Here is a 23194-nt window from a genome sequence, read left to right on the forward strand (position 1 = left end):
GGTGAGTTCACACAGCCAAGGCATGGGATTCCCGGGTTGGGAATTGGGTTGGAATGTTTGATATGGAATGATTACTCGTACTTACGCAATCACTAGACTATAGACCATCGTCCTCAGGATAGTCAGGACACTTACGTAAAACCTACGTAAACTAGTATCTACCATTGTCTCCCGGGTCGGGAGGACACTTACGTAAATCCTACGTAACCTAATACCCACTACTGTCTTCCGGGTCGAAAGGACACTTACGTAAATCCTACGTAAACCCCACGCGTACCACTGTCCTCGGGGAAGGGCACTCACGTAAATCCTACGTGACCTTGTACGTATTCCTATTCTCGGATTAAGAAGAACACATGGTTACAAATAGTCTAGTAAGTACCATAATGGGAAGCCCCAGTTAGTAAAGATAAACGTGGGAATCCCCCACTAGTAATATATATACAAGGCATGGGAAACCCCCACCATTAGTACATACATGCATGGTAAGCCCCCAACTTGATGAACATACTCATTACTATTACGAACTTATTTTCTGTGAACTCGCTCAACTAGTTGTTGATTATCTGCTGCATGCCTTGCAGGACCTTAGGTACATTATGGAGCTTGCACAGGGAGGAGCAGGTCGTTGTGGGATACGGGTCGTGAACGATATTTGAACTTATAACTTATTTTAGGTTTTCATTATTATGCTTCCGCTACTTAAATAATGTTTGGTTATGATCATCAGTCATGTCACGATGAAATACATTTTCTACTTTTACACTTAAATGCTATGTTTGATATGATTGATGGCTTGATCCTGGTCATGTCACGCCTCCTAGCGGTGGTACTCCGCGTGTGGATTTTGGGGGTGTGACAGATTGGTATCAGAGCCATTGGTTATAGAGAACTTGGTTTTAATATGGGAAAACATTTTTATTAAAACCAGACTATAACCAGAACAGTGCTCTCAACGATCCACAACGACGCTTCGCTCCACGTGCAAGACTCGACATTCTAGGTAATAAGGTTTATGTTTATTACCTGCTTGCTAGAACTATATAGAACTTTGCTCGTAGTACACTAGATACACATGACTTTACTACATGAGAATACCTACGTGCTTACACTTTTCTGTCATCGCCCTACTCGCGAACCATTCTCACTTACGCTACTTTTACGATGAAGATCATGTCTGGACGAATTAACATGACTCAAGCCCAGCTAGAGGCTCTCGTTCAAGCTCAAGTTGCTGCGGCACTTGCAGCCGCACAAGCAGGAGGTATATCCTGTGGTTATAGCAGACACTAGGATCTTTAGATCCTACATTCCTAAACTAGCCCTTGTATTTAAACTTTGCCCTATTCGTACACAATAGGTCAACCAGCGCAGCAGCAAGCTTGCACCTTTAAGAACTTCAGGACTGTCGTCCAAGTACTTTCAGCGGCACAGAGGGGGCAGTGGGACTCCTCCACTGGTTTGAAGAGCTCGAGTCTGTGTTCGAGATGTGTGAATGCCCTGAGGCTCGCAGGGTGAAATACGCCACGGACACGCTAGAAGGAATAGCACTAACTTGGTGGAACGCCCAAGTTCAGATTTTAGGGTTGGCAGCTGCTAACGCCACACCCTGGAACGACTTCAAGGAACTCATTAAAAGGGAATACTGCACGCGTGATGACATCCACAAGTTGGAGAATGAGTTTTATCACTTGAAAATGACAGGGTCAGAGATAGAAGCTTACACGAAACGGTCGAACGAACTGGCCATCTTGTGCCCAACCATGGTAGACCCTCCGATCAAGCGCATCGAGTTGTACCTCAAGGGTCTAGCCTCAGAAATTCAGAGCCATGTTACATCGGCTAACCTTGACAGCATTCAAGATATCCAGCGTCTTGCTCATCGCCTCACGGATCAGGCGGTGGAACAGAACAAGTTGCCCAAACGCATCAGTGCTACCACTTCAGCCGCTACTCCCACTACACCCAGTGACAACAAAAGAAAGTGGGATGGGGATTCTAGCAAAGGTTCAGCAACAGTTCAGTCTCAAGCTCAGCAACAGAAGACTGACCACTACCAGAGTCCTGGTCAGCAATCCTCTGGTGGTCATAGACAAAGAAGGTATCAAGGGTTTCACCCCAAGTGTCACAACTGCAACAGACATCATAGCGGCCAGTGCAACAAGGGTCGTTGCCAAAGATGCCTCAAGATGGGTCACGAGGCCAAAGACTGTAGGAGCCCACGGCCTGCAAATCAGAATCAGCAACCGCAACTACCAGCTCCACAGAACCCACAGCAGCAGCAGCCACAGCGTGGAAACCGGGGATGTTTCCAGTGTGGGGCTGAAGGTCATTTCAAACGCGATTGTCCTCAACTGAACCAGAACCGGAATCGCAACAACAATAACCAGGGCAACGGGCACAACAACGGTGGGAACAACAACAACAATGGCAACGAGGCAAGGGGTCGAGCTTTCGTGCTAGGACGAGGAGACGCAATGCACGATCCCAATGTGGTTATGGGTAAGTTTCTCCTTGACGATATTTATGTTACTGTATTATTTGATTCGGGTGCGGATACAAGTTATATTTCTGTGAAAGCCAGTAAATTGTTAAAACGTGCACCAACACCCCTAAACACCAAACACGTCGTAGAACTAGCTAATGGTAAGAGTTTAGAAGCCACGCAGATAGTCAGGGGTTGTAGTATCGTCTTAGCCGGTCAAACTTTCTCCATCGACCTTATTCCCATAGTCTTGGGAAGTTTCGACATCGTCGTAGGGATGGATTGGTTATCCCAACATCAGGCAGAGATCTTATGCAGCGAGAAGATTATTCGCATTCCCCGTTCGGGTCAAGAACCTCTCGAAGTCCAAGGCGACAAGAGTGGTGCTGTGGTTGGCATCATCTCTTTCTTGAAGGCTCAGAAATGTCTGCGGAAGGGTCACACCGCAATCTTGGCACTCGTTTCAGATGCATCAGCGAAGGAAAAGAAACTGGAGGATATTCCAGTTGTACGCGACTACCCTCAGGTGTTTCCTGAAGATTTACCTGGATTACCGCCTCATCGTCAGGTCGAATTTCAAATCGAGCTCGCTCTAGGAGCAGCACCCATAGCTCGCGCACCATATCGTCTAGCTCCATCAGAATTGGAAGAATTGTCAAAGCAGCTACAAGAGCTCTTGGAAAAGGGCTTCATTCGTCCAAGCTCTTCGCCATGGGGAGCTCCAGTACTATTTGTGAAAAAGAAGGACGGTACCTTCAGGATGTGTATAGACTACAGGGAACTCAACAAGGTGACGGTGAAGAACCGTTATCCTCTTCCACGCATAGATGATTTATTCGACCAGTTGCAAGGGTCGTGCTACTATTCGAAGATAGACCTGAGGTCAGGTTATCATCAGCTGAGAGTCCGGGATGAGGACGTCTCCAAAATTGCATTCAGAACTCGCTACGGCCACTACGAGTTTCTTGTCATGTCGTTCGGGTTAACGAACGCGCCTGCTGTATTTATGGACCTTATGAACAGGGTGTGCAAACCCTATCTTGACAAGTTCGTCATTGTTTTCATCGACGACATTCTGATCTACTCCAAGAGTCAGGAGGAACACGAGCAGCATTTACGCCTTATTCTGGAACTCCTACGGAAGGAACAGTTGTACGCTAAGTTTTCGAAATGCGACTTCTGGCTTCGTGAAGTCCACTTCCTAGGCCACGTAGTGAACAAGGATGGGATCCATGTCGATCCATCCAAGGTAGACTCGATCAGGAACTTGCCTGCACCACGTACGCCAACGGAAATACGCCAATTCTTGGGTTTGCCGGGTTACTACAGACGGTTTATTAAAGACTTTTCAAAGATTGCTCAGCCGCTCACACTACTGACACAGAAGGGTGTCACCTACCGTTGGGGCAACACGCAGGAAACTGCTTTTCAGCACTTAAAGGATAGACTTTGCAGTGCACCTATCCTCTCATTGCCAGAGGGCACGGACGATTTCGTAGTATATTGTGATGCATCCATCCAGGGTCTTGGATGTGTATTGATGCAACGGGATAAGGTTATCGCCTACGCTTCTCGTCAACTCAAGGTTCATGAACGGAATTACACGACGCACGACTTAGAGCTGGGAGCTGTTGTTTTTGCGCTCAAGATATGGCGACACTACCTGTACGGTACCAAGTGCACAATTTACACCGATCACAGGAGTCTCGAGCATACCTTCAGACAGAAGGAATTGAACATGCGTCAACGACGATGGGTTGAACTACTAAACGATTACGAATGCGCCATCAAGTACCACCCAGGCAAAGCCAATGTTGTGGCTGACGCTCTCAGTCGGAAAGACACTTTACCTCGGCGCGTGCGAGCGCTGCAGCTTACGATTCAGTCTAGCCTTCCTGCACAGATACGAGATGCTCAGGCAGAAGCATTGAAACCAGGAAACATCAGGGCTGAAGCCCTACGCGGCTCACGGCAGCGGTTAGAACAGAAGGCAGATGGCGCCTACTATGTAACGGGGCGTATTTGGGTCCCACTTTATGGCGGTCTACGAGAGCTTGTGATGGACGAAGCACACAAGTCTCGCTACTCGGTACATCCAGGGTCGGACAAGATGTACCACGACATCAGAACTACTTATTGGTGGCCTAGCATGAAGGCCCACATCGCTACCTATGTCAGCAAATGCTTGACCTGTGCGAGAGTCAAGGTTGAATACCAGAAACCAGCGGGTCTACTCCAGCAACCCACGATACCGCAATGGAAATGGGAAGAAATTTCCATGGATTTCGTTACAGGCCTACCCAGATCCCAGCGTGGGAATGATACCATATGGGTGATCGTGGATCGACTCACCAAGTCTGCACACTTCCTGGCTATAAAGGAAATGGATAAGTTCTCCACTCTCGCAGACATCTATCTCAAAGAAGTTGTTTCGAGGCACGGGGTGCCCACTTCCATCATTTCAGATCGGGATGCACGATTCACATCAGAACTATGGCAAGCGATGCACAAATCCTTTGGCTCACGGTTAGACATGAGCACAGCATATCATCCTCAGACGGATGGGCAGTCTGAGCGAACGATCCAAACACTTGAAGACATGCTTAGGGCATGCGTTATTGATTTCGGCAACGGCTGGGAAAAGCATCTCCCTTTAGTGGAGTTCTCATACAATAACAGTTATCACACCAGCATACAAGCCGCTCCATTCGAGGCATTGTACGGACGTAAATGCCGGTCACCTCTCTGTTGGGCAGAGGTGGGAGATAGTCAGATTACGGGTCCAGAGATCGTAGTGGACGCCACAGAAAAGATTGCACAAATACGACAACGCATGGCGGCAGCACGCGACCGTTAGAAAGCCTACGCGGACAAGCGTAGAAAGCCATTGGAATTTCAGGTCGGGGACCGGGTTTTACTCAAAGTCTCACCCTGGAAGGGTGTGGTTCGTTTTGGCAAACGGGGCAAACTAAATCCGCGGTATGTCGGACCATTCGAGATCATAGAGAAAATAGGCAAGGTAGCCTACAAGCTAAACTTACCAGCTGAACTCGGCGCAGTTCACAACGTCTTTCACGTGTCGAATCTGAAGAAGTGCCTGTCAGATGAGACCCTCATAGTTCCTTTTAAGGAACTCACTATCGATGAGCGGTTGCAGTTCGTCGAGGAGCCAGTTGAAATCACGGACCGGGATGTGAAGGTCCTCAAACACAAGAGAATCCCTCTTGTTCGAGTTCGTTGGAACTCCAGACGTGGCCCAGAGTACACCTGGGAACGCGAAGACAGGATGACAGAAAAGTACCCCCAGTTATTCGGAACCAATGCAATCACTACTGAGGCTGAAGCTACTACTGCGGAATTTCGGGACGAAATTCCAGATCAACGGGGGGAGGATGTGACACCCCAGGAAAACCAGTGAACGATACAACTGACCTAGTTCCCTCAGTGAGTGCGTACCAAATTTCGGGACGAAATTTCTTTTTAGTTGGGGATAATGTGACAACTCGTATTTCCAAACCGACCTCTGTACTTTGATGTAACGTTACGTGCCTATGTGATACCTTGATTTAATGAATGTTATGTTATTATTATGTGCATTATGTGTGTATGTATGTTATGTGAATGTTACACGAACCGAACCGCACAACATGTATCAATCGCACAAGGCCATTGGGCCGGATTGATTGTGACCGAACTCTTAAGGGCGGCCCATGCATGGGTTCGGCCCACCCACCTTATACACAACACCTAGGGTAATTGTAACCATTCCACACTTTTCATCCTCACACACTCAAACCCTACTTGATCCCTCTTCTCTCACGAAACTGACGGCAAGCATACCCTCCTCACCGAAGCTTTCTTGTAATCGGATCACCCTCTATCTTTCGGTTAGTGTCTTGTTTTATGATTTCGTGATGTTACGATTCCATGTTAGAATGTATTTATAATGATAAGCTAGAACCGATTGATGATGCTTGTTAAACTATTGTTATCGTTCATGTTGTATGAGAACTAAATGGATACATGTAATCGGTTCATACGTGTGCTTTGAAATATGCTCTTTGGATGTTATTCTATAGATCCGAATTGTAGTATTGATCGGTTAGGGGGTCATTATGTTTAATCTGATTGAATGTTATTAAGTTGTGTTCTTGAACTAAGATTAGAGTTTGTATGAATTACATGTCACAAAGATTGTTTGAATCGATTAGTTATTGTTCATGCTGCTATCATATTAGGGTTCATATGAAACTGTGATGGAATTGCTTGTTTGATCGATAATATGCTAGATGAATGTTTTGGAAACTTGTTAACTGATAAGTTTGGAAACTTGGATAATTGTAACCGATCTGCATGAAATCAGGAAAAGTTGTTACAAATTGCTAGTCTCGACACGGTTGCGAGTCGAGAACTCCCTGTCTCGACTCGAGACCGCACATTCCCGGCACAAACCGCACAAGCCGAGACCACGGTTGCGAGTCCTGTTGCGACTCGAGACCATGTAGTCTCGACCGGACCATGACAACTCGAGATCATCCTAGTTGCGACTCGAGACTTCAGAACCAGCCCAACTCGAGACCGCTTGGTCTCGACTCGAGACTGTGAGCACGGGCACCTTATTATTGGACTGTTTAATCTTATTGGGCCGAGATTGTATTATTGATTTGTTATGATATTTGGGCTGGAGGTTATTGGACCGACTCCTAGTTTCACAAGTTGGATATGTTATGACAGTTAACTTATGTTACGTGTTTGTCATAATTATTACGTGCACGTTACCTACTAGTCTATGTGATACATATGTGCGATACTTGAGTCAAAACCTGACTTGTGTGGTAACCCTGTTAGGACGAGATTGACCACTTTAGTTCAAGAAACCCTTTTTGTGTATCTGCCGAGCAAACCAAGGTGAGTTCACACAGCCAAGGCATGGGATTCCCGGGTTGGGAATTGGGTTGGAATGTTTGATATGGAATGATTACTCGTACTTACGCAATCACTAGACTATAGACCATCGTCCTCAGGATAGTCAGGACACTTACGTAAAACCTATGTAAACTAGTATCTACCATTGTCTCCCGGGTCGGGAGGACACTTACGTAAATCCTACGTAACCTAATACCCACTACTGTCTTCCGGGTCGGAAGGACACTTACGTAAATCCTACGTAAACCCCACGCGTACCACTGTCCTCGGGGAAGGGCACTCACGTAAATCCTACGTGACCTTGTACGTATTCCTGTTCTCGGATTAAGAAGAACACATGGTTACAAATAGTCTAATAAGTACCATAATGGGAAGCCCCCGTTAGTAAAGATAAACGTGGGAATCCCCCACTAGTAATATATATACAAGGCATGGGAAACCCCCACCATTAGTACATACATGCATGGGAAGCCCCCAACTTGATGAACATACTCATTACTATTACAAACTTATTTTCTGTGAACTCGCTCAACTAGTTGTTGATTATCTGCTGCATGCCTTGCAGGACCTTAGGTACATTATGGAGCTTGCACAGGGAGGAGCAGGTCGTTGTGGGATACGGGTCGTGAACGATATTTGAACTTATAACTTATTTTGGGTTTTCATTATTATGCTTCCGCTACTTAAATAATGTTTGGTTATGATCATCAGTCATGTCACGATAAAATACATTTTCTACTTTTACACTTAAATGCTAAGTTTGATATGATTGATGGCTTGATCCTGGTCATGTCACGCCTCCTAGCGGTGGTACTCCGCGTGTGGATTTTGGGGGTGTGACACATAGGTTTGGGAAGTGTAACTCCTTCCTGGACGGGTTGCATGTCTCAAATCCTCGTGTTGTTGGTAGTCGTTTGTCGAGTCTTATGAACTCCTTTTAAACAATTCATGGTTTGTAACATATTCGGTGGTTGATGTTTTTAAAGAACAATATGTTATGCATTTTCTAAACAACTTTAATGGATGAACATCTTACGTTTTTATCATATAGCATTGTTGTGATTGTTGCTATGGTATTAAGAAGTCACACCAAATAAACCCACGCTTCCGCAAAAGCCAGGGTGTGACACCATGCGAGTTCTTAAAATCGATAACTCGAACAATTGTACACACCCCATTCGGGCTAAAATCGAGCTTCCGGATACTCCTTTTGAGAAACTGAATCCACCATCTCAGAAACCTGGTCCGGAAAAAAGTTGTTGAATTATGAACATGTAGTTATATGTAATCATAAGATTATGGTTATATATAATAATACTAATTATATATATAATAATACGTAAGCTAAATTAGGTGTTACAACCTGCAACAAATTATGTCACATTTTAACCTCAATGGATTTTGACCCAACTCACATGTTTTGTTACTTTTATGGTAAAAAATAATATATGTTTAAGAACATTCTTACCTAAAATCATTTGCATAGTAATGGTGGTTCTCTTATATGTTCACTCGGTCTTTGTGCATGTGTACTGAAATAAGCTATCGAATACGCTATTGATCTGGTTCAGCATATATTCTTTGGACTAAGGACTCAAGTTGTGGAGCAACGGAAGTCCCAGGCTCATTTAACTTGGTAGAAGGCAGCGATTTAATGCATCCAAGAATATGCTCAATATGGCGATTAAGCCTGCCACAAATATTGACATCAAAAGGATGTGGAATAAGATATTAAACCAAATATATAAAATAGCTATTCGCATTCAACCAAAAGGTATAAATGTAGTAAAATAAGATGGGTCAAAGTCAAACTTCTTGAGTTGGTATTTGTTGACCCACCAACTCTTTTTTGTAAATATTTTCAAATTTATAAAGGTTGTATCAAAATGCACTCAAAATTTATATCATATAACAATAATCTACTTTTTTGATGAAACAATTTAAAAGGGTGTAAGCATTTAAAATTTGCTTAGGACAAATTTCAACCTGTATGATCTACTTCATATTTAAATCCAACCTCTTTGACTTGCTGGGCTATAAAACTACTCGAATAGACTTGTATTAAGATAAATCATAAAAGATGGCACCTCTAAACTTAATGACATTATTTTAAGATAACCTACTAAAAACAGGTGATAAGAATGCTTCTACACAGAAAACAGAAAACATGATGAACAAAAATTTAAGAACCTGGCTTTGGCTTGTGAAACGCTAATATCCACATGTGAAAATGCATCAGAGATTTGTATGTCAAAGATGATGGTAACTTCTCTGCAAGAGAAACACATCAGATGTAATCAATATATATGGTTGAGGTTCCTCCTTAGTAACGGGAGAAGCTTTTAGTAAGCCCCTCACATTGAGCCTTTGTCGCTTTAAAAGCGCTAAAAAATAAATACACGTAAAAATCACTTGTCAAGTAATATAAAGTGTAACACTGGTGTAAAATGCTTCAAATTTAAGTTTCATTTTAGCATCTTGCAAAGCAAAAGTGTAGAGCATGTAATCACTAACCAGCCACCTTACCTCTACCATCCTCCGAGACTGCCACCTCACTACACGGGTCTTAACAGTGGAAGTGAAGGAGGTTACATTATCTTCATCCATTTGATTAACATCATTTGCAGACATCTATTACACTCCTTCATTTTCAAACTAAAATTTAGAAAAACATATAACTGTCATAATGATGTTAATTAAATGAGAAAATAAAAAACTTGAACCCACATAAAAATTGAAATTATTTAAAGGTTTCCTTGTTAATGAAAACAAAATAGTGTGTAATATCTTCAAACTGTTTGTGATGTTCATTCTTTGGCACGCTCAGTTGAATGCCATTTTGGAAGAATAATGCTAACTTTAAAAGTGTTGACCACTGCTTTTGACATTTTCACCTTCCAAGAACGTGTACCAAAAAATAGTGTGGCTCAGACTTTAGCAACTTTGCTAAGAAGATAGATATCGACAAAATCATTCAGCTGCAACTACAAAAATGCCATTAAAAATGTATAATTAGAACAACAAAAAAACGTATATGAACAAAAAATTGACATGTACAAAAGAACATGCATACCATATCACAACATGATGGCTTAAGCAAGACCTTGAAGAAAGATTGACCACAAATTGCATCTTGAAAACAGGACATTAGAAATGTCGAACACCTGTGTGGCCCATCGTGACTCATGATCTCACAAAGGTATCCATATTCAAGATTTAAGAATCCAACTCCCAAATGGCTAGGAAATCCAGTTCTAATGGAATTCTCGTCTTTACCTTCAAAAAGAATTTCTCTTACCCTTCCGTTGCTATCAATCTATGCAAATCCAAACACCCCCTCTACCCAAAGCAAAAACAAAGTTACAAAACATGAATATTGTACCTATTATTCCCATAAATCAGTTAAATTATACTCTGGTGCTTAAAAATGATTTAATTAATGAGTTCTTAGGTAAAATAACTTACCAATCAGTTGAGTAGCACAATAATAGATGAATATATCTTCAGTCGAATTGACATGCCCCTTAGTTCTCAATTAAAGCTGACAAAGCAGGTCATTTCCTCGATAAAAAACCATTGAATGTTATAGTAGTATACTTAAAATCATATGAACAAAACACTTCATGAGTTGAAGATGCTTACCATATTAGTTTCTCTACGTTCCCTATTGATGACGATGAATTTAACACTACGGCTCTTCACTTTAGTCCTTTTCAAGCCAGAGGTCTAGCGATTTCTGTCTAACCAACAAATAAAATAATAGGAAAAAACATAAAATCAAAAGAATAATAATCTGATTAACTTACAGACTAAGAACAACAAAGAATCACCGTTAATTATATACAAAAAAAAAACATATAAACATCATTAATACAAATAAAAAAGAACGATCAAAGATATTAAAATTAACAATCGGAACACTAACCTGATTTACTTATGGAAAGAACGAAAAAGATGTACAAATTAACAGAGTTGTGAAGGAGATTGAAATGCTAGCAAATTCAATTTGCATGTTCAATTTGCTGCCAAAATTATTATATTAAAAGGATTGTGGCACATGCTTACCATGAATAAGTTTTGACACAAAAGGCTTACAAAATCATTGCCATGAACCTTCACGAAATCTTCTTCATCAACAGAATATTCAGGCTCTTCATATGGTTTGTCCTTGTTTACAACTGCATACATCTTGTCACTGAAGTTGTATACATTTCGAGCCAATTTTTTTTTAACAAAAAAGAAGAAGAAATAAATAATAAGAAGAAGAAGAATCAAACATTAACGTAAAACAAAAATGAGTGAGGCCTATGTGCCTTGCACCTTAGATAACACAGTCAAAGACATTGATTAAAGCAACTTTGCAAAAAATCCAATTGGTAAATATTTGACATTAACAAAGCCCTAACACAAACTTTACTGTAACATACCAAATACTATTATCACAAAGAGAAAAAAATCAATTTTTTTCAAAAAATATTCATAATCATAACCAATTTCAACCTATCCCATCAGCAAAAGCTAGAAACCCTAAATTGTAAAGCCTAAGTCCATAAACAGTTCTATCACCAACAATAACCAATTAACACATAACAATTCAAACATAACTTTAAGTCTTACTAGGGGACTCTTGCAACGCCATCACCATCCTTTGAGTCTTTTTAAAAAAACAAAAAACAAACAAAATGGGTCAGAGTTTCACAGATTTACAAAGAATGAAGATATCATACCAGATTCGTGAATCGATTGGAGAGAAACTTGAATCAAAGAAGATTGATTGGATCGAAAAAATATTAAACTGGTTGACTTGAGTATCGAAAAAAGAAACAGATATAATTCTGAGACACTTATCTTCATCCTCGTATTGATCAGCAAACAATAGTTTTCGTGATCGGAGAACCTTGTGCACGAAAGATCTGGTGCTTCTCTTCATCGCCGCTGTTAAACAAATGGACTGTAGAAATTTATTGAACTGTGCCCTAACAGATAACCTTGTTTGATGAACTTTTGAGAGTGCTGGATGATGTTTATAGAAGCTCCAGGATTTATATGTATTTTGAGAGAGAGAGGATTAAAAATCACCAGAGAGAAGAGGAAATGTGGCGTAATTGATTGAGAAATGGATGTTATATATGTATTTTGTTTGAATTTTGAATTTAGAGCCAAAACCTCTATCTTTTTAAAAAATTTCCTCTTAAAAAATCACTAATTAATTAATCATAATAAATATAAATTGGAATTATGATGTCAGCGAAGCCAATGTGGCATATCTAAGAATTTAACACGTAAGTAAAGTGAGGTCATCATCTAAGCTCCTTTAATAGATAGTATAGATAATTAAATATGTATTAGGAAAAGTATCAAATTTTCTTTGTTGTATTATTAGTTTTAATAAACTCTGTGTAAATATTAGGAACCTAAAATATTGTAGATATTATAATATACTAATGAGTGAATTGCAAGTTTTGTCCTTTATCTTTAGGCCACTTTGCAGGCGGTGTCCTTTATGTTTAAACTTGACGAGTTTTGTCCTTTATGTTTAAAAATCAAACACGTTTTACCCTTTGGGCCTAACCCAGTCTATTTTCCCAGTTAAAGTTGATCATGTGCATGTCATGTGAGGGGTAGTTGTGTCATTTAATGTGCACATTCACAAATGCACAAGATTCCCCCAAATATAAACCCTAGATCTTCACTTCAGTAAACCACCCTTTGATCCTCCACTGTTAATGTTTTTTTTTGTTTGTTAATCTGTTGCAGTAGTTACTAAATAAACGAAAGTAGAACGATGGGAAATAAAAAGTATACCGAACGAGGTTAAGCGACCCCTCGTCGTGAACTCCGACGTGAAACTTGGTTCCGGCGAATGTCTCCGACGTTCCAGCCATTTGCAGGTTTCTCCGACGAGGGTTTTGTATCGGCGCGGTGTGTTGTCGACCGAGAGGTCCAAACGAGTTTCGGTTTCTTTTTCGGTGGGGATTCTTGGCGAGGTTTTCTGAATTTTCGGCAGCGTCGGAGTTTCCGGTGAGTTGCGGCTGTTGCAGATTTATTAGAGATGAGAGAAAAGAATTCGTTTGCGTGTGAAAGTGGCTGGTGTCGTAAACATCCAAGGTTTAGGTGATAGTTCTATTACATTGTAAGTTTGGAAAGTCGATATTCTTTCTGAAATCGATATAGGAAATAGCTAATGTTGTGGATTGAAAAGGATGTCCAGGTTCATGATTTATTGCAAAAACGGAAACGTGGAATCAAGAATTAATGTTCTCTGGTTCATTTATGTTCCCATTGGAGGATCAAAGTGGTTGGGGGAATCTTGTGCATTTGTGAATGTGCACATTAAATGACATAACTACCCCTCACATGACATGCACATGATCAACTTTAACTGGGAAAATAGACTGGGTTAGGCCCAAAGGGTAAAACGTGTTTGATTTTTAAACATAAAGGACAAAACTCGTCAAGTTTAAACATAAAGGACACCGCCTGCAAAGTAACCTAAAGATAAAGGACAAAACTTGCAATTCACTCTATACTAATTTAGTTTTTATAAAGCATTTACTAGATATTTTTACAACTTTTTTGCAACATTTTAATTTTTTTTCTAAAAGTTACGTTTTTAAATGTTTACCAACTCTTTAAAAAGTTTAAACATTTTTTTTATTATTATATAACGTTACACAAGTTATTTTTAAAAATTAAAATATAGATAAAAATACTATGATCCTAATACAACTTACAAATCATTTCATTCATGTAGGATATGTGTGTTGTCAAAAAAAACAAACCGTTGAAGATAAGTCTAAAGTTCTAATAAACTTTTTCAACTGAAATTTTGGTTGAATTTTTCCTGCACATTTTTGTGATCCTAAAAAACCCTATTTCTTGAGATTTTTTTTTTTTTTTTTTGATTGATCCTTAATAGTTCTATTAGAGCATTTGCAGCCCATATAGAATGTTAGGAATCTCCACAACACGGAACTTCCTTCGTTTCTTTCTCCTTTCCCTCTCATAACTCGAAGGTCGTTACACATTGACTTTTGCCTAGGAAACCAGCACTGTGTTGTGCTCTTCCCAGCCCCCTCAACCCGAACCTTCTTGCATTCAAATCGTCTAGCCCCCTCAACCCGAACCTTCTTGCATTCAAATCGTCTATGACAATCAACCGATCTCATCACAGATGCTCTTAAAATAAAACATATTGTGTGATATGGAATTGAAAAGTCTAGTCGGTCTATACTAAATGCATTGCACTTTATTTATTAACTTATAGGGGAAAGATCTACTAAAAAGTGGATTTTGCCTAAATAGCCTAAGAAAGATTGTGATGATAACATGTGACACTCCTAATAAGTAGGAATAAAGGGCATTTTGGTCCTTATAAATAGAAGTGAAAATGACATGTGGCACCACTTTTGTTTTTTAAAAATACAACAAAAAAATTCTAGTACAAAAAAAAATCTAGCACAAAAAATCTAGTACAAAAAAATATAGCACAAAAATGTAGTACAAAAAAATATAGCACAAAAAAACATAGTACAAAAAATATAGCACGAAAAAATTTAGCAAAAAAATGTAGTACAAAAAAATCCAGCACAAAAAAATTGAGAAAAAAAATTGAGAAAAAAAAATTTAAGACAAAAAAATTTAGCACAAAAAATTTAACACAAAAATATAGTACAAAAATCCAGCACAAAAAAATATTATACAACATAGAAATACAACACATTTTCGTGGGTTTTTTTAGTCTTCATATTTATATAGCAATATGGTGAAATTTTTATAAAAATAATGTCGTATAAAAAAGTTATAAACGTTTAAAAAATGAGGGTGGAATATGCATGTGGCTTGCATGTGGAGAGAGAAAGTCCATAAATAGGATTTTCCCAATATACACTTGCACTCCTCCTTTTTCCTACATTTTCATCTTAACCATTGATTTGAAAAATAAATGGTTAACAATCTTTCTCATCCTACTTAGGCAAAATAAATTTTTTATTTGATCTTACCTCTTAACTTATATATTAAACAAGTCAGGTTATATTAACCTGTATCTATATCTATATATATAGAAACGGGATCAGGAGAAAACACTCAAAAGTGTGAGAACGGTGATAACGCATCCTGGCCCAACACGTGTCACGCAACGTAGAGAAGAGCGGAGGGTTTTTTTTTTGTCTTTTTAATCTTCTTTTATTTTCCAACATGGTATAATATTTTCTGTCGTCTAAGTTTTTGTTGGCATTAATTGTTTTTGTGTCACATGGATAATTTTTTGGCGTTATAGCATTTTCTGGTTAATTTTTTTGGCGTTTTGTGTTGTTTTGAATAATAATTCACTGCTAGTCAATAATATTTGCATAAGATTACAATAAGACCAATTTTTTTTGGCGTTTAGTGATTTTTTTGTCATTTAATTCATTTTACAAGGTGCTTTGCCAGCACCCGTTCTCCCAGTTTTCATACTTCTAGCGTTTTGGTGTTTGTTGTTTTTAGCGTTTTATATAATAATGTATTTTATTTATAGAGAATTAGATAACAAAACAACATATAACTTGATATCAAAACAATATAAAATGAAAATAAAAAAAATAGAAAATGGTAATCTAATTTCTCTTCTGAATCTTCACTGTCATCAGCCTCTATCTTCTTGAATTTGTTTTGGCGTTTTGAACCTTTTTTGAATACTTTAACTAGATGTCAACTTTCCTACATAAACACCGTCTTTTTCAGAAGAAGCTGCTTAGTGGCATCCTGTGTTTTGGTGTGATATTCTTGTTTGGTGGCATGTCATTGAAGATCAACTCTTGCTTGATGCTATTTATAATAATGGAGTCCAAAATAGCATTTTACACTTGTATTGATCCCTTTATTCCATGCCGATATTCATCAATAACAAAGCTCACATGATGGCATATCACTGTCATCAGTCTCTTTTTCTTGAATATTTGTCCATCTCATTCAGCAAAATATTATTGAGATAACCCCCTCAGAAGAAGAATCCATTTCAGTGAAAGCTTTGCCATCTGTGGCGTTTTAAAGTGGGTGGTTTCTAGAGGATACGGCGTTTGTGTTTTCTGGGTGTGATCAATTTCGTTGTGTATAGATCCCTCTCTTATAAGAGTTTTTTGGCGCGTAGTTTAGGCGGGACTTTTTTATTGTAATAAATGACAGTAAAAAAGTAATTGTCTTTTAGTTACTGTTTTTTTATTTATTGTGTTGATCAGCTTTTATCACTTTTACAGGTGATAGACGTCCCATCTTCTAAGCTTGGCGTTTTTTTTAAATGGCGTTATGCAGACCAAGATGACAAAATACAATAGTGGAGGGTTCAAATGAGAAGAAATTTTTTGTAAGAATAAAAAAGAACAAACTTCAACCAATAATAATGCTTTATTTTACTTCATTTAATTTTTGTATTTAATATATGGGTGTAAGGGTATATTGGTAAAATTAGATAGATCATTAATTGTTAGTCTTCCTTTCTAATAGCTAACAAAATTAAATTTGTAACTTATTTTAAAAAAATATATATTTTTTCAAAGAAGAAAAAAATTAATTTAAAGTGTAGGATAAATTATGAGGTGTGTAGGATGAATTACGAGTTGTGTAGGATAAATTTCAGTATGTGTAGGATAAATTTCAAAAACGTGTAGGATAAATTTTGATGTGTCTAGGCAAAAATTTTAGTGTGTAGGATGATACTCTTTATGACTAATTAATTAGTCAAAAATAATAATAAATGAGATGAGAGAAAAACTATTTAATGTTTTACAATTCTATCCTTTATTCTTTTTTCTTCTCAACTTAATTTTCTTCTCAAATGAACCTCCCCCTATATATATATATATATATATGTATGTATATATATATATATATATATATAAACGAGATGGATTTGGGCCATGGCATGTGATGGTGGAGCTTTTTGCTGATGTGGCATGTTATGGTGGAGGTATATGGTGATTTTGGGAGCGAATCCATTCTAAATTTCTAAATTCACTATTAGGTACCCTACTCTTCTTTGGACGCGGATCCAGAATAATTCGGGTCGGACTTTGGGTCAGAATTCACGATTTTGGGTACTTTATATTCCTTTTTTCTTATTCTTCATTCTCACGCCATTCAATCCTTTTACCAGTGCTCTTTCTGAAACCCTAACTGCTCTCACGCCATTGCATCGTGCTCCTTTGAAACCCTGACTACAAATAACATCATCAAGATCCAGTCCATCGATCCTTCGTGTGGTTAAAGGTTCGCTTTTTTATGCGTTCTTATTTAGGGTCTTTATTGTTCATATATGTTCATCGTGAATGAAATTTCTGAAGGTATTGTGATGTGGTTGCCGACATTGAACTAGATCCAGTCATTCGCATTGCCACCTGGCAGCGGTTTACAGCAATTTTCCATGGTAAATGTTGCCGGTCGGAATTCGAACTTGCGGAACATTCAAAACATGTCTGGTGTTCATCAAAATATTATAGGGAATACAATAGGTCCTGGTTATTTTGTAAATCAAAGGCGGCAGATAGAAGGAAGACAACAACTTATTTTAAATAGATGATACTTCGAATAAATATGGTGTGGTGTTATTTTATGCATTACTTTGATAGAAGATTCATTTTTTGTTGTAATAGAATGCATTACTTTTATGCGTTACTTTTAAATCTGAGATTCAGTTTTTGTTGTAATAGAAGATCCCCAATGGCGTGGTGTTATTTTATGCATTACTTTGATAGAAGTTTCAGTTTTTAAATAGAATGGTATAGAAGGATGACAACAACTTATTTTAAATAGATGATACTTCGAATAAACATGGTGTGGTGTTATTTTATACATTACTTTGATAGAAGTTTCAGTTTTTGTTGTTATTTTATGCATTACTTTTAAATCTGAGATTCAGTTTTTGTTGTAATAGAAGATCCACAATGGCGTGACCCTCTCTACCAATCGACACTACCAAGATATGCAATCAACACCTGGTTTTATTGAGTCGTTAGAGCATCATCTTTTCTATCTATTAGAAGATCCCATTTTACTTCTCATGGCCTCGAGGGTCGGAGACAAAGCAGTAGCGCCATCGACGGCGTCAGTGAAAGGATTACAACAAACATCAGCGCCCCCTGGTGATTCTGCACTCAGACTTTGTGCGTTGTTCGGGTTTCCAATCTTGCCCGCAACAAGACTTTCTTAAATTCCGAGAATAAACGCTAGAAACACGATTTGTTGTTTTGCCGATTCTGCACTCGGACTTTGTGCGTTGTTTAAGTTTACGGCAATATTGCATTGAAATACGTTGGGACTGGAATTGTCTTGATTTTGTTGTCAATTAGATGCAGACGATGATTGTGTGTTCAAATTTGAATCCGAATATCCAAACCCACTGCTACCAGATGATCCACCGCTTGATGGGCTTCTTGGTGACTCATTGGACTTATCAGCACTGAAAGCCGTTCTGATCTTTGGTGATTGATTATTCGGTGATAACAGACTTCCACGGTAGTACAGGTTAACATTCTGTTGATGGTTGGAGCTGTTTGTCTTGTTCTGTTTTCTAATCTGCAGCTCATGACCCTCCAACTTCTTAATCAGTGTGTCTAAGCTCACTGTACTCAAATTCAAGTTGTTTTTCAAAATCAAGATATAATATTGCCAATCATCCTTGTTTGGCAATGCATCAATCAGCTTCTCATTGATTTCTTCATCGGTCTTGTAATATCAATCCTCTCCAACTCCAATTTCAAGTGACGAACCGCTTAATCATCTGCCTAACACTTTCTCCCTTCATGCAACTGAAATAATCAAATTCCTTTTTCAGTAAAGGCTTTTTGTTTTTGACTATTTCATCTCCACCGGTACACTTTTTCTTCAATGCTTCCCACAAACCTTTCGTCGAATTATTATACCAAAGTAACAAAATGATATCATCCCTGACTGATTGATGAATGAGAGAAATTTCGCTATGTTCAGCAGAAAAATTATCTTGATCAATTTTTGTCACACCCCAACCGATGGCGGAAACATCGGAGTGAGAGGAAATAGATTGCAAGAGACTTCATAACACTAATTGTGACAATATTTAATTCAACCGTTTTCATTTAATAGATAAATTTGTCAAAACATTACAAGAAATTCAAATAACAACATTGTTCAACATAACATAACATAACATAACAAAATTTATACAACACTCTAAACCTAAACGTCTAAGTGTGTATCTAGGCATCTTTGCTAGTCCATTTTCATAGCATCATCAATCCTCAACCTGTAACATGTTTAAAATACAATTCAATGCAAAAGCAAAGGCGAGTATACAAGTTTAAGCATAAGTATAAGTATAAAAGTTTAAAACGAATCCACATGGCAACTTAGTTTATACAAGATCAACCTAACATGGCATGCAATATTTCTAGCCAATCCTCTATTTACGCAAGAAAGTTTAGTTAATTCGACATGACCACAAGTTTAAGGGGGCGGTGCGTTACTCCTATAGCGCTATACATGTCAAATGGAGGCTCGTGAAAGCTAATGACTAAAACATATCACATAAGTATGGTCCACGTATAAGCATCAAGTATCATAACATAGTATTCATGTATAAGGTTTGTTTTCGTGCATTGCATAAAGAATAAGTTTAAGTGTTTTAATAAGGTAACATGTTACACCCCAAAAAGTGGTAAACATAAAAAGGGGGGGTTGCGAGTATACTCACAAATTTGCATATGCTTTCCGATTATCCAATGTGACGAAGTTGGTGAGGTTAGAAGGTTGAATATGTTCGTGTAGAGATTTAGGAAGTTAAAACACAAGAATATAGATATTCGAAAGTAATCATCCTTTAACACCAAGTACTTGTTCTTGACACTATGAAACCTCAAGGGTTAATGTTTTCATGAGTAATATACTCATTAGAATCGTAACAAGTCTTATGTCTTAGATGATGTTATTCTAATATCTTGACGAATGAACACAAGTCCATCATCAAGGATTCGAATACTATATATATGCATAAGTATTATATGTATTTTTTAGTCCATTAGAAAAGCATGAGGTAGAAGATAAATCTTCATTTAGGTACCTCTATTGTGTCATAGAATTCATGTAGGAGGTAGGAAGAACAAGCTTCCATTTAGGTACCTCTTATGGTTCACCACTACTCTTGATGTAAAAACATACAAGGAGGGTCATGAACTAATATCAATACAAGAATAAGAAACAACTATACTAAGAGAAATCATCAAGTAATGTGGGGATTCTATATTGGACAACCCAACTTGGTCCATAATCACACCTTCATCAAGCTTGAAGCTTGAACATGACTTGTAGGTTAAAAACCCTAAACAAAACAGAAAGTATTTGAGGATTAACCTCTGATTTTGTATGTCTCAACCCCGTTTTTAAGCTTAACTAACCATAGAAGTGGTTATAAGCATAAGGACGTGGGTTTGAGTGAGTTAGACTCAAGTTTAAACAAGGATTAGTAAAGATTAATGAAAACAGTGAACTTTGGAGCCTTTTTGCCGGAGTTCCAGGGACATATTTGCTGTGAATCACCCATGGAATCGAAGCTAAGGAAAATCCAAGCACATAGGCAAAAAGAATGAGCTAAAACCGACAATAAACGAAGAAGTTATGCTAGTTTTAGTGAAGGAAGGTGATTCTACTCGAACTTCAGATTGGCAGCTGCGTTTTTGGTTGATTTGAGAGTGATTAGAGTGTTGCAAAAGTGGTAGGAAGGCTGAGATTAAGTTGTATTTATAGGGGGAAAGATTAGGGTTAAGTGGGCTGGCATTAAATATGATTAGTTGATGGTTTAACATAAATAAATTAAAAAAAACAATTAAACCTGCCTCCAAAACCTGCGATCGGAATTGGCAGCTTGTGTCTACTTTTGTTTTAATATGATGCTAATTAATTAAGCAACCCAAACAATTCAGCCAATGGCCGATCAAGTCCAGCCATAAGTCCCACCAAATTTTTTTTCAATTTCTTTCTTTCTTTTTTCTTTTTTTGCACTTTACGTTGATAATACTTATTTAATATAATTAATATACTTTTATTATTATATTAATAGAGTTATTATTATTATTATTATTATATTATTAGGGTTATTATTATTATTATTATTATTATTATTATTATTATTATTATTATTATTATTATTATTATTTAACCACGTATTTAATAGTTAACAAGCATTTATAAGTTATGAGTACGAGTATGTCGAGTATCGGTTGCGCGTATGCATTTGAGATTGGTAACTAATAACCCGAATATTGCAACACGTATAAGCATGTATAAAAATAGAATTTTATTACGATCGAAGTCTCGGATTTACAATGGTATAACGAAATATGATTACAAGGAACACAAGACTTCCAAAAATAGAAATACAAATAAGATTTCTAAATATAGAAAGTATAAAAACGCAGGGCGTTACAGTCTCCACTCCTTTAGGAAATTTCGTCCCGAAATTTATTCAAGAGGAAGACTTGAAAGAGTTTTGGCAAAAGATGATTATTTAAAACTGAGACTTGGCAATTTTGAAATGTTTTGAAAAGTACGAAATTTTGGAGAATAACAAGATAGGTTTGTAAAAGGATTTGTTTGGCTAAAATGGTTTTGAGGCATAAGCATGAGTGAAACGTGCATAGGTAAAACGATTTTGAATAGTCAAATTTGGAGTTGCTTTACAAACGTATTGTATTTACGAAGGAGGTCTTTATAAAACGGTTTGTAATTAATAAGAGTGAGGTAGGTTGCATGGGAAGTTTTAAAGGTAGTATAAAACCACATATTCGTAAAAATTGCGTTTTGAGTGGAACTAGAAAATTTGGTATTTTATATAAAGTATTAACGGCCTACTAAATACATTTACACAAGAGTAAAGAATAGAAAAACGGCTTTAATGATAAGGAGGTAAGTTGGGATTTGAATGTTTAAACAAGCTTGATTGTGAACGAGGTTGGTATGAAAGAAAAGGATAATGGAGAATAATACGAGTATAGAAGTGATCGATTGACTCTTAAAGAATGTAAGCATAAGAATAGCGTAAGTGTTTGTTAGATGAAAAGTAGCGTGTTAAGAATGAAGTCTCGTCGTGGATAATCGGATATAATGCATTTGTGAGTTGTTTAAAGTTTGAATCAGGTCCAAAAGGTCTGTAAAACACTGAATTTCTCATGGCATGTTTTACGAAAGTTTGGTAACGTGGTGAAGACACTTATGTATAGGAAGTACCAACGGCGTATCCACCATGTTTTGACCACATTACGTCCGTTTCGTATTAGGTGTCATGTTACGTTCTGTGTTTTAAACAAGTAGGGCTGGCAATTAGGTACCTGTTAAGACACGATTAGACCCGTTTGACTGAAAAATACACCCTTTGACTTTTTTACTTTTTAAAATAATTAAAATTACAATGTTAGAATGTGACAACCCTCACCAAACCAGGTATCCGTACAAATTAATTAATATTTAATTAATGCTTAATTACTGTGCTTGCTTACAATTGTGGTTAAACTGCTTCTTGATTTCCGATACATACATGTTCATGCATCATACTGTATTACTGTCACTCCATTTATTACACACAAAACTATAGTGACAAACTTGATGCGCAAAAGCACATTTAGCACAGTGAGCGGATAACCCAGTAAACATGCTGACATTGCCAGCACTAGACAGACATTGTCTCTGAGGCCAGTATGAGCCGGGAATAGATTATTACACTAGTAGGGAGTGTAGGGAGGTGAGGATTATAAAACTGCGTCACTAGGTGATAGTTAT

General features: G+C 37.9%; 1 long non-coding RNA gene across 8 annotated transcripts; it reads right to left on the reverse strand.

The window, feature by feature from the left end:
* Positions 1-8381: 8381 nt before the first annotated feature.
* LOC118489192 lies at positions 8382-13704 on the reverse strand. 8 transcript variants are annotated; one of them, XR_004886654.1, is made up of 12 exons: positions 13217-13704; positions 12029-12346; positions 11507-11606; positions 11337-11433; positions 11054-11151; positions 10877-10952; positions 10485-10750; positions 10306-10395; positions 9938-10066; positions 9602-9682; positions 8880-9101; positions 8382-8651 (listed from the first exon to the last, which is right to left on the reverse strand). It is a non-coding gene; the product is annotated as an uncharacterized LOC118489192 (long non-coding RNA). The 8 variants fall into 8 exon arrangements; XR_004886658.1 differs by lacking the exon at positions 13217-13704 and having other exon boundaries at positions 10485-10575; positions 10688-10750; positions 12029-12508; XR_004886656.1 differs by lacking the exon at positions 13217-13704 and having other exon boundaries at positions 11054-11147; positions 12029-12508.
* Between the last annotated feature and the right edge of the window lie 9490 nt (positions 13705-23194).

This window comes from Helianthus annuus, chromosome 17 (assembly GCF_002127325.2).
Source record: "Helianthus annuus cultivar XRQ/B chromosome 17, HanXRQr2.0-SUNRISE, whole genome shotgun sequence".
NCBI lineage: Eukaryota > Viridiplantae > Streptophyta > Magnoliopsida > Asterales > Asteraceae > Helianthus > Helianthus annuus.